Source organism: Orcinus orca, chromosome X (assembly GCF_937001465.1).
Source record: "Orcinus orca chromosome X, mOrcOrc1.1, whole genome shotgun sequence".
Lineage (NCBI taxonomy): Eukaryota > Metazoa > Chordata > Mammalia > Artiodactyla > Delphinidae > Orcinus > Orcinus orca.
Window position 1 is genome coordinate 121946141 of NC_064580.1, and position 5462 is coordinate 121951602.

Sequence of the window (5462 nt, forward strand, 5' to 3'; positions counted from 1 at the left end):
TTAACCAGAATAAAAAAGGCAGAAAAACATATAAGAATAGCAATAACAACAAAACTACAGACTAAGAATTCATGAATACAGATACAAAGTCTTTTAATAAGATATTAGCAAATAATTTAATAACATATGAAAAGCATACCACATCATGACCAATTGGTGTTGATCAAATTAGAAATAGCTGAGAATGACTATCAATTAGTAAAAGAGCATATATGAGCAACTTACAGCTAATAATGATCAAGGTGATTCATACATTCCTCCTAGAATCAGAAACAAGGTCGAGATGGCCACTAGTCACCACTTCTACTATTTTTTACTTTTATTGAATTGAAAATCTCATTCTAAAATTCATATAGAAATTCAAAGTACTCAAAGTACTGCAAATATATATATATTTTAAGAAAATTAACATACTCGCTTTGGCAGCACACATACTAAAAAAAAAAAAAAAAAAATTAACAAAGCAGGATTACACTATTGAAATGTAAGTCTTACCCTAAATCTATATTAAATTGTTTCAGCAGTGATCAAAACAATGTGGAATGGCAAAAATGAAGAGCCTAGAAATAGATTCACACAAATGTGGTCAATTGATTTTTGGCAGTGGCACCAAAACATTCGATATAGAAAAGAAAGTATTTTTAGCAAAAGACTCTGAAATAACTATATATCCATATAAAACATGAACCTTGACCCCTATCTCCTACAACACACGAAATTTAATTCTAAATCTCTCATATATCTAAATGTAAAAGTTAAAATGTAAAGCTTTTAGAACAAAGTATAGAAGAAAATATTGATGACCTAGGGCTGATAAAGACTTATTAGCCAGGATAAGGAAATCAATAAGCATAGGAAATAAAAAGATCAATTAGCCTTTTCAAACTCAAAAACTTCTGTTCATCAAAATATATCATTTAAAAAATGAAAAGTCAGGCCACAGGCTAGGATAAAATAGTCACAAATCATGTTTGACCAAGGATTTGTGTTCAGAATATATAAACAAATCTTACAATTCAATAATAAAAGCCAAAAATAATCAAAATTAGGCAAAATATTTGAAGAGGTACTTCACAAAGAATGACATGTGAATGTCTAATAAGCACATGAAAAAAATGACCAACATCATTAATCATCACAGAAATACAAATTAAAACTACAATTAAACACTATTATATACTCAGTAAAATAGCATGAATGCAAAAGATGACAAAAACGAGTGTGCACAGGAATGCAGATCAACTGAAATTATCTCACATTGTTAATGAGAATGTAAAATCATAAAGTTTGGGAAAAGTTTTGGCATTTCTTATAAAGTTAAAACTACACTGGTCCTTCAACCCAGCACTTTTACTTTATCCAGGAGAAATTAGAATGCTCAAGAAAAAATTCAGTAAAAAGTAAAGTTCATGAGTTTTATTAACAATAGCCAAAAACTAGAAAAAACTTAAATGTATATCAACAGAAAATGGATAAAAAATGTAATATATCTATACAATAGAATAGTACTTAGCAATAAAAAGAAATAGACTAGTCTTTCAGTCAACACCATGGGTAAACCTCACATTTATAACCCTGAGTGGAAAAAGCTAAATTCAAAAGCATAATATTTTAAATGGATTTATGCACAATTTGAGGAAATACAACACTAGTCTAAGGTGAAATTTTTCAGAACAGTGTTTTTTGATGTGACTGGAAGAAATGACTGGAAAAGAACAAGGAAACATTTGGGGGAAGGTGGACATTTTCTATATACTGAGAGAGGTGTGTGTTGTATGAGTGTATCCACTTAAATTTTTATATAAATTTTATAAATTTCAATATATGTAAATTTCACATATAAAATTACTATCAAAAATAAGCAAGTAGGGGGTGTGGAGTCCATGGGTTTACATATAAAGCAAGAACAACAGTATGTAGATAATTATTGAAGTGCGGTGATGGGTTTATAGAGTTATTTTTTTTAATGATGGTTTATTCTGTATACTTAGTGTAGGTTTGAAAATTTACATAATCAGTAGTTTTAAAGAGTTTTTAAATAGTGGAATACACATTATTTTCAAGTGCAAATGGAACATTCACCAAGATTGTGTCACCAAAAACTCCACTAATTTAAAAGAATTGGACGAGGGGAAGATGGCAGAAGAGTAAGACGTGGAGATCACCTTCCTATCCACAGATACACCAGAAATACATCTACACGTGGAACAACTCCTACAGAACACCCACTGAACACTGGCAGAAGACCTCAGACCTCCCAAAAGGCAAGAAACCCCCCACGTACCTGGGTAGGGCAAAAGAAAAAAGAATAAACAGAGACACAAGAATAGGGTCGGGACTTGCACCAGTGGGAGGGAGCTGTGAAGGAGGAAAGGTTTCCGCACACTAGGAAGCCCCTTCGCGGGCGGAGACTGCGGGTGGCGGAGGGGGAAGCTTCGGAGCCGCGGAGGAGAGCACAGCAACAGGGGTGCGGAGGGCAAAGCAGAGAGATTCCCGCACAGAGGATCTGCCGACCGGCACTCACCAGCCCGAGAGGCTTGTCTCCTCACCCGCTGGGGTGGGCGGGGCTGGGAGCTGAGGCTTGGGCTTCGGTCGGAACACAGGGAGAGGACTGGGGTTGGCGACGTGAACACAGCCTGCAGGGGGTCAGTGCGCCACGGTTAGCCGGGAGGGAGTCCGGGGAAAAGCCTGGACCTGCGGAAGAGGCAAGAGACTTTTTCTTCCCTCTTTGTTTCCTGGTGCGCGAGGAAAGCTGATTAAGAGCACTGCTTAAAGGATCTCCAGAGATGGGTGTGAGCCGCGGCTAAAAGCACGGACCCCAGACACGGGCATGAGACGCTAAGGCTGCTGCTGCCACCACCAAGAAGCCTCCGTGTGAGCACAGGTCACCATCCACACCCCCCTTCCGGGGAGCCTGTGCAGCCCACCACTGCCAGGGTCCCGGAATCCAGGGACAACTCCCCCGGAAGAACTCATGGCATGCCTCAGGCTGGTGCAACGTCACGCTGGCCTCTGCCACCGCAGGCTCGCCCCACACTCCGTGCCCCTCCCTCCCCCCGGCCTGAGTGAGCCAGAATCCCCGAAGCAGCTGCTCCTTTAACCCTGTCCTGTCTGAGTGAAGAACAGACGCCCTCAGGCGACCTACACGCAGAGGCAGGTCCAAATCCAAAGCTGAGCCCCGGGAGCTGTGAGAACAAAGAGGAGAAAGAGAAATCTCTCCCAGCAGCCTCAGAAGCAGCGGATTAAAGCTCCGCAATCAACTTGATGTACCCTGTATCTGTGGAATACATGAATAGACAACGAATCATCCCAAATTGAGGAGGTGGACTTTGAGAGCAAGATTTATTATTTTTTCCCCTATTCCTCTAGGAATAAACCTACCTAAGGAGACAAAAGACCTGTTTGCAGAAAATTATAAGACACTGATGAAAGAAATTAAAGATGATACAAATAGATGGAGAGATATACCATGTTCTTGGATTGGAAGAATCAACATTGTGAAAATGACTCTACTACCCAAAGCAATCTACAGATTCAATGCAATCCCTATCAAACTACCACTGGCATTTTTCACAGAACTAGAACAAAAAATTTCACAATTTGTATGGAAACACAAAAGACCCCAAATAGCCAAAGCAATCTTGAGAATGAAAAGCGGAGCTGGAGGAATCAGGCTCCCTGACTTCAGACTATACTACAAAGCTACAGTAATGAAGACAGTATGGTAGTGGCACAAAAACAGAAAGATAGATCAATGGAACGGGATAGAAAGCCCAGAGATAAACCCACGCACATATGGTCACCTTATCTTTGATAAAGGAGGTAGGAATGTACAGTAAAGAAAGGACAGCCTCTTTAGTAAGTGGTGCTGGAAAAACTGGACAGGTACATGTAAAAGTATGAGATTAGATCACTCCCTAACACCATACACAAAAATAAGCTCAAAATGGATTAAACACCTAAATGTAAGACCAGACACTATCAAACTCTCAGAGGAAAACATAGGCAGAACCCTCTATGACATAAATCACAGCAAGATCCTTTTTGACCCACCTCCTAGAGAAATGGAAATAAAAACAAAAATAAACAAATGGGACCCAATGAAACTTCAAAGCTTTTGCACAGCAAAGGAAACCATAAACAACACCAAAAGACAACCCTCAGAATGGGAGAAAATATTTGCAAATGAAGCAACTGACAAAGGATTAATTTCCAAAATTTACAAGCAGCTCATGCAGCTCAATAACAAAAAAACAAACAACCCAATACAAAAATGGGCAGAAGACCTAAATAGACATTTCTCCGAAGAAGATATACAGATTGCCAACCAAGACATGAAAGAATGCTCAACATCATTAATCATTACAGAAATGCAAATCAAAACCGCAATGAGATATCATCTCACACCAGTCAGAATGGCCATCATCAAAAAATCTAGAAACAATAAATGCTGGAGAGGGTGTGGAGAAAAGGGAACACTCTTGCACTGCTGGTGGGAATGTGAATTCATACAGCAACCATGGAGAACAGTATGCTGGTTCCTTAAAAACTGCAAATAGAACTACCATATGACCCAGCAATCCCACTACTGGGCATGTACCCTGAGAAAACCATAATTCAGAAAGTCATGTACCAAAATGTTCATTGCAGCTCTATTTACAATAGCCCGGAGATGGAAACAACCTATGTGTCCATCATCAGATGAGTGGATAAAGAAGATGTGGCACATATATACAATGGAATATTACTCAGCCATAAAAAGAAACGAAATTGAGCTATTTGTAATGAGGTGGATGGACCTAGAGTCTGTCATACAGCGTGAAGTAAGTCAGAAAGAGAAAGACAAATACCATATGCTAACACATATATATGGAATCTAAGAAAAAATAATGTCATGAAGAACCTAGGGGTAAGACAGGAATAAAGACACAGACCTACTAGAGAATGGACTTGAGGATATGGGGAGGGGGAAGGGTAAGCTGTGACAAAGCGACAGAGTGGCATGGACATATATACACTATAAAACATAAAATAGATAGCTAGTAGGAAGCAGCCGCATAGCACAGGGAGATCAGCTAGGTGGTTTTGACCACTTAGAGGTGTGGGATAGGGAGGGTGGGAGGGAGGGAGATGCAAGAGGGAAGAGATATGGGAACATATGTATATGTATAACTGATTCACTTTGTTATAAAGCAGAAACTAACACACCATTGTAAAGCAATTATACTCCAATAAAGATGTAAAAATAAGAAAGATAGAGTCATGTCTCCAAGGTTCAGTTGACCATCACACTTCTGGGTATCACTTAACCAGGAAAAACATGACCTTTGAAGCAAACAAAAATGGATTTATGTCGTGCATCTGCCACTTACTTGCCACGTGATATTAAACCATCACATTTTTTTGAGCATCAGTTTTCTTGTGTGTAGAATGGAAATAGTGCCATTTAATCACTTTCTAGA